The sequence below is a fragment of the Sycon ciliatum genome, chromosome 12 (assembly GCF_964019385.1).
Source record: "Sycon ciliatum chromosome 12, ocSycCili1.1, whole genome shotgun sequence".
Lineage (NCBI taxonomy): Eukaryota > Metazoa > Porifera > Calcarea > Leucosolenida > Sycettidae > Sycon > Sycon ciliatum.
Window position 1 is genome coordinate 14756040 of NC_088654.1, and position 8243 is coordinate 14764282.

The following is an 8243-nucleotide window of genomic DNA, read 5'->3' on the forward strand; positions in this document are numbered from 1 at the left end:
TCCGACACTTGTACTTATACAAGTACATGTACTGCGCCAACATGCTTGCATATGAAAGAGGACCACGAGGGGAAAAGGTCGTCTCGCATCCTGTGTGTGATTATTGTGAGGTTTTGTGTGAAATTTTAATTTTCGGTTAACACATTTCGTTAATTTCTTACTTTTTAGACGGGGTCCATGGACTAGAACACAATAACCTTTTTTAGAAAACTGCCATAAAGCAGTTTTTATTGCTATAATTTCTTTTGTTTTTTTGGCTAAAGGATATAATTGTGTAACCAATGGAATGCCCTAATGATGGCCTACATGTAGCGCCTCTGCATGTTATTATTATTATTTAAATATTTTACTGGGGTGTTTCCCACAGACCTATGTTCTTCTTACGGGAGCCCCTATGACTATGTGTATCATATCAAATTCAATACCGTGTTGTACGCATTGATGTGCAAGCCTTTTCTTGCAGAAAATGGAACTAGTCTTGCATACATGTATTCATGTTCTTCTGCAGGGGAATCATATGGGTAGTGGCGGTGATACTTTTTTTATACGCAAGTCATTCTGTGGATGTTGTAGAATTTCATGACTGTCATAAAATTGTCTTGTCTTTCAGAAAATTCAGATGTCCACACCCTAAATCACATTTACTTGAGAATTGTAACCAGGTGTGTGCCGCGGATGTTTTTGTTGATTCTGTGTTTATAATTGTAGTCATGGGTTGTCGTGATAAGGTCATCCGGCATCATATTGTAGTGAAATCGTAATCCTGTTGATGTCGATAAAACCTTTGGAAGCAGTTCAGTGACTTCAAAGTGTCCACGATTGTCTAAAACAACACAGCGAAGTAGGAACAATAAACATGTATTAAAATGTAAACAAATACATTGCTGAGTCCGACACCTCGTTCCAACAACTACACTGATCCTGAGGATATAAGGGGCAAGGATATATGGTTTTAGGTACTGAGAGATAAACAAGGCACTCCATAATAGTAAAATGTTACACGACTTCGGGGGAGTATGAATGATATCCAGTCAAACCTCTTTAGGACGAACATCAAGGGACAGATGGCATTTGCTCTGTGAGTTTGTGTTAACCCTATTTTATAACGAGTGAATACAATTATTTCTCCAATAGAGACCCGAATAGATTTCTTCTACAGCGAAAGATTCTAAGCTAGACCAAACCATTACCTGGTCTTTTATGAAACAAATGAGTCACTGAACCTTTCTTTAGCAACATGACGGCAACTGAAACAACAACAGAGAAAATACGATACATGTATAGCACATTCTTGCAGGTACTACAAACAGATTGCAGATCGTAATTCTTGCTCTACCGGCACGCAACTTTATTCGGGGCAGTGCAATCTCGGCGCTACTCACAAATCAAACAGCCCAGACTCGAGGAAACAAATCCAATCGTACGAGATTTTCACGAGACGAGACTGCACCCATTGGCTTGTTTCGTATGAAGCAAACAAGTCACTGAATGCATGAACCTCTCCATAATGGAGATTTTCCCTGATATGCGAATTTATTTTGCATACTAGTACTCGGCCAATGCGTCCTTGAACCTTTCCCTCCAGATTGGGAACTGCCAACGATGCTATGCCACTGCAAAATTCAGATTCTATCCTATGATCGGGGTACGGAATGCCGGAAGCAATCATGACCAGTGCCTTACTTGTAACGTACCAATGTACAATGAACATGAGTATTTCGACAACACATCTATTTAAAGCCTCAGCAGCAACATAAGCCTTACCGTCAAGAAGGTGAACTCGCGTTCTTCGCACACTGTTGGCAAGGGCAAAGAGATACGAATGGATCTAAATCCGAATAAAATCAGCACACGTTTCCGTAAATGAAAGGGTGAGCATAAGCAAATGAATCGAAGGAAGCTGGTCAACTCAGAGATCACCTGTCATTGAGTATTCCGTAAAAGGAGGCCTCGACAGCAGAAAAGCTAAATTTAGAAAAGAGATCCTGTAAGCTTTTCCATTATTAATTTTATTGTATTCCACCTAAAATCAGCACACTTTTCGTAAATGAAAGAGTCAACACAAGCAAATGAATCAAAGGGAACTGGTCAACTCACCTGTCATTGAGTAATATTCCGTGAAAAGAGGTCTCAGCAGAGCCGAAGCGAAATAAGCCAGGACACGAAATATCCGAAACAGCTCATGCAAGAAGCAGTTCCAAAGAAGGAAGTTCCTCGCGCATGCACATCCGAAAACGGACTGCATGCACTGCATGCAACACAATGTCTGCCGTGCACGTGCACAGCACGCGGCTACCACGCGTTAGTAGATCTAATACCGAGCACCTTACGTAGAAACTTACGTAGCCTAAGTGAAGTACCGAGCACCTTACGTAGAAACTTACGTAGCATAGCGGTGTCGTTTTTTCTGCCATGTGAACACAATAATAGAAAAGCTGACAGGATCGCTTTTCTAAATAACTGCACTCCCAGAGACGACAGAAGAATGCTGAAAGTTACCGTAGTTGTGTTTTCAGGAGCGCATAGAGGTTTCTCGCCGTTTTGCCATACTATAAACATACTCTGCGGGAAATCCTGCAGGTAGCTGACTTCTCATCCTCGGATTTGGTAAAATAATCCCAAACAACAGAACGGGGAGCACGACCGAAAACAGTTTCTGACATGGGAACAGTGCGAACTCGAAACAAAAGAATCCTATGAAGTGGTCAAAGGAAGAGCGAGCAGCCAAAATAATGTAAGTACGACTCGTACATGTACGAGTACTCGTGCTTTGTTCCGATGTTCATCTACATGTCGTCGCCTCGACTCCAGCCAAGTGCCGGTTCATATCGTGAACCGCGCGCGCGTGGGTCGTGTACCACCTGGCGCAGCGCTGGTCACAAGCACGCAGCTACACATATTCTACAGGTGGTGGGTGAAACGATCGTGACTGATCGCGATGTTTTTACGGGTTTATCGTACCGTAGAGTCTACGCACATTCTCAAAGTTCGAATGTTCGTGAGAACTACGAATGTTCATTCGCTGTCGCCTACCGAACGAATATTCGAATGTTCGGTATATTCGTTTCACCCCAAGCAGACGGGCGTAGACGGGGACGCAAGCGTACAAAACAGCTGCATTTTCAGTGTGAACAGGAGACGGCGTCGTGCGCCGACTACTTCCGATTCGTGCTTGGAAATTTTTAGCATTTCGAACACTGCGCTTCCCAAGATAACTCGCAGAATGGCTAACACGACTTGAGTTGAATTTTAGCAAGATAAGGTCTGATGTCACGTATGGTATTTACGGATAGTTCAGGAGTGTGACAGAAACGGCACAGTCAAAGACCATGATTGAGATACGAGAGGTACCTGGTTCAAGTCCTGCCTGGGAACGGTTTTTCCAGCCGTGCTGCTACCCACAGTCAACTGGGAACTTGTGGCCAGGCACAAGGGGTACATGGATGCAGCTAATGGGGTCGTTCTCGGCACTTGAGCCAGTGGTTGTGAGACTTATCCACTCACCCCCACCGTTAGGCGCTGCATCTGCCGCTAGGATTTACCGGGTGTTAGCGGCCGTCGTGAGTTCCCTTCGGGAACGGACATGATAATTTACTTTTTTTTATATATTTTTTTACAGAAACGGCACACCTTTCGAAGCTACTTTTTGCCTTCATGAAAAACTGGTATTGTGAACTTGATTCCGCTTCATTCAAGGAGAAATAGTTGAAAAGGAGTCCCGAGAAACAAGAAATAATAATTAGGTGCAAATGTCACCCTGTCACGGCCCGTGCCTTATGCCTGGCGCCGTTCGCTGTTGAACGACGCAACGACTGCAGCATGTCGTGTCGTACGAATCATATTAGATTTTACAGCTCACCCCAGCCTTCCCGACATTCAGGCCCTTACGTCCCGTACCGCCAGTGTTGCGTCGAATGTGAACTAGACTTCACCCATACAAATAGGATGTGTGATCGACATGCTGTAGTACTGCTAACATAATCCCTGAGCTTCCGATCACGCATAGCCTGCCAGCAACTAAAACTGCACCCGAACTAAAACCAAATTGGTTTGAGCATAGGAAGTGGGACAACCACCTACAATTCGGATAGGTCTGGAGTGGTACTGAGAGCCTCGCTGGGCACAACCGTGAAGTTACATCCACGCATCTCCCTAAAGCAAAGCAGAACAAAAATAGTACACAAGGTCATGTTCAAGTGCTTCAACACCTTACAGAATACTGCAGCACCCAACTTGAATCAGCAGAACCGTTGATCGTTATCCTAGTCTGATGCTGTCGTGCTTGGCACTTTCATTAGTGGATATTATTATTATTATTAACTTTTATTTTACTAGGGTGTTTCCCACAGACCTATGGTCTTCTTACGGGAGCCCCTAGGAAGGTTATGCATGAGCGAATAAATGAGCGGTAATCTGTACAAGTACGAACAGTGGAAGGCAGCATATTCCACTGGTCAGCAGCGAGATAGCCAATCCGAGAAAAGCCAGCCGTACTCTGTGCTGGGGGTAATGACAAAGAAAAAGACACCTGGGATCTCGTAGTGGCAGTGATGTGAGAGCTACAGCAGCGGATGGTAAAGATTTCTTGAAGCAAAGAGCTGCAGGTTCCGCTATGGATGCACCGGAACAAAAGAATGAACAGTTTCAAATTGACGCGCACCGAAATATGATAAAGGCTGTAAAGGCTAAGAATGTGTGAAGCACTGGTAAACTTATCAAAACCAAAATATAGGCACTGTGCACGCGGATCCCAGTTTCGACATGAATTATCAAAGAGATGCGTGTGATGTTGTGTTCCTTACATGCCATTGCTCGGTGTATCTTTTGCAACGGACTTTAGTACGATACGAGTGACGTCGTGCATTTGGACGGAACAATGATACCGGTATCAGCATTTTAGTAAGGTAGCGAAGTGTGTCGTAAAGTCAAACCGTAAAATCCGTTACGCTAGGAAACACAGTCATCTGGCAGCGACTGGAAATGCCAATGCTTATCTTTGTGAGCGTCTAGTCCAATAGGCTGTAAAATTGAAGTTTAAATAGTACAATATCAAACATGACTTCATTGATCATAGCCAAGAACTTACAAATGTCTTGTACCGCTGGGAAAGCTAGTTGGAAATGTTTTTAGATTGTGGCTCTTGCACTCCACGGACGCGCCCTGACATACACAGTACTGTGGACAGGAAGATGAGCTTTGGGACAGTAAGCTGAACCCCATCAGGAAGGTGAGTAGACTCAGCGCGTCGGATGCCATTACCTGCTATGAAGTAGTACATAGTACAGGTGAAGACAAACACATGCGAAGTAGGAGAGACATTTCAGACCGTCAACTGCCTGGCATGAAGTTTGATGGGAGAATTTGAAGTCAGACAGGACATGAGCAAGAAGCAGACTACTATTATACTGATCAAGCCATGGCCTGGCTAGGGTGCTGTCTGAGCAACCAAGCAAAATGTACCAGTTACTAGTATAATGAGCACACTCCACACACCAACAGTAATTGTTACAGAAAAATTTGTCAAATTCCCAATCGGAAAAAATTGGTACACCTGACTATGAGACAATTAAGGTGCTCGAAATGTAAGGTATGAGGGGCTGAATATATAGATCGGGGTAGATGGACAGAATTGTTTGGTAAAGAAAAGTATAGACTCGGATGGAGAGCCAATGATTAATTTATAGTAAAGAATAGGACCAAGGAACTACAAGTTACGCTATTATGTCCACTAACACCACCATTTAATTGTCAATCAGCTCATGCGATAATACTGCACAAAACCAACTGATAGTACGGACGTTCTACAACTAACTGGCTATCAGCTCTAGCACGTCTTGGATGCGCACTACAACAGCCTTCCAACGTGGAAGGTTCTAAGCTATAATATTGGAAGCGAAGGTGAGCGCAACCAAGACAAGCGCAAGCTGAAAGTCTCAGCTGTGAAGGACGTTGGCGGATATACATGCCCAATGGCCCTGCCAGTATCGTCATCGACATGCATGTACAATGTCATGTACATTAGCCAACGGCCTTCACATCTGAGCTGAGACTTTCAGCTTTTGCTTGTCTTGGTTGCGCTCACCTTCCCCTCCTATGTTATTATAACTTGGAACCTTCCACGTTGGAAGCTGTTGGAGGGAGCATCCAAGGTGTGCAAGAGCTGATAGCCAGTTAGTTGTAGAACGTCAGTACTATCAGTCGGGTTTGTGCAGCGTTATCACATGAGTTGATTGTCAAGTAACTGGTGGTGTTAGTGGACATTATAGCGTAATTTTTAGTTCCTTGTTCCTTTTCTTTACTATAAAGAGAAGCAGTTCCCTATTGGGTGATACGTATCATCTTTTGTTCGGCAATTAAAATTTAATTTGGACTCGGATGGACAGCCAAGGATAAATTTACAGTAACGAAAAAGGTACCAGGAAACTACAAGTTACGCTATAATGTCCACTTACACCACCAGGTACTAAACAATCAGCTCATGGGATAACATTGCACGACACTGACCGACGGTACTGACGTTCTACAACTAACTAGTTAATAGCTCTAGCACATCTTGGATGCGCACTCCAACAGCCTTCCAGCTTGGAAGGTTCTAAGTTATAGAATTAACATGAGGAGGGGAAGGTGAGCGCAACAAAGGCAAGCATGAGCTGAAGTCTCAGCTGTGAAGGACGTTGGCGGATGTTCATGCATGTTGATGACGATACTGGCAAGTCCACTGGACACTACGGTCAAACCACGATTTAGGGACGCAAAGCAACATTCCACACAACTTACGTGGCTCAAAGATGCGAAGATCGATAAAAGGGAAAGCTATGCGAAGAAGAATCAGCATCATGCAAAACCAAAAGCCTCAGTAAAACAGCACTCTCCGTGTCCTGCAATGTTATCGCACAAGCTGATTGTTTAGTACCTGTTGGTGTAGTTTTAGTAGTAGTAGTATTTATTATTTTACGAGGGCAATCCCCACAGACTGTGAGTCTTTTTACAGGGTACCCTGGTGTTAGTGAACATAATAGCGTAACATGCAGTTTCTTGGTCTTTTTGTTTTTGCCATAAAGAAGAATTTGCATAAAAAGGCATGTGATGAGAGGGATGAACTGGAAATGCCGAAAATAAAGGTACACCAAAAAGTTGAGAAATTCAGCTGGGTACAGCCGTGAACGCGGTGAAATTCAAGAATGCTACGGAGTGTTTGCGTAGCAGATGGTCACCACACACTAACTTTGGAGTGCATAATTGTTATAAATCTTCGTCAGTACCGAGCTACTGTGCTCAGAGCAGAGACATCTGTGTGCATGTGTGTGTGTGTGTGTGTGTGTGTGTGTGTGTGTGTGTGTGTGTGTGTGTGTGTGTGTGTGTGTGTGTGTGTGTGTGGTGTGCTATTGTGGTGAAAGTGGATCACAAAGACTGACAATTTCCCCAAATCCTTCTCTAGAGTATGCCTTACCTACTTTTCGAAGTGTATTTATTTCACGAACAGTTTAAGACGGCGCGAGATGGACAATGTATAAACTAGATCAATAATATCAGAGTCTATGGAATCCATAAAATACACCAAGCAAATTATGCCGTCATGATTTTGAAAACAGAAAGCACTCACTTCGATCGATGTATTACACGGCCGCTGCACGCTACACTTCTTCTTCAAATTCTAGGAAATTCAATAGACAGTTATGTCGATATGCTGAATTGTGTTGTTCTCACAGAGTAGCCCCGCTATCCACAGTAAACCGTCAGAATAATAATCTTGGACCAGGGATACTGGACTAGAAGCAGTTTTCAAGCAATTGTTGCACAGCCACAGCTACGAACTAGGCGGACGATTTGCTGCTGTTAACCTGATTCTTTGGATTTGATTTCTTCCTCTTTACACCACCAAAAACACAGTGACTATACCTGATCGCAAAAGATACGGAGGCGTTGTTGCTGGTCGTGGTTTGTGATGCCGACAGATCAAATAGCGTGCCTGCGATCAATTGTTTGGGCGTAAGGGAAGATAAGAAAATGTGATGACTGGAATGTGACAGCGACCGAACACACTCGTGTTTGTAAAACAACGTCGGCTGGTGGGCAGTTAACTGACCATATCATGTCCACCAAAGCCAAAGCGGAGACGTTTGCGAATTACGAACGAAGTCTTAGGTTCCATTCGTGTGCGCAGCTGTCTTCGTGGAGAAGCAACTGAGGTACATTAGGCAGGTGTATTAGGCTAGTTCCTTTCTGCAAAAACAATGCAGCAA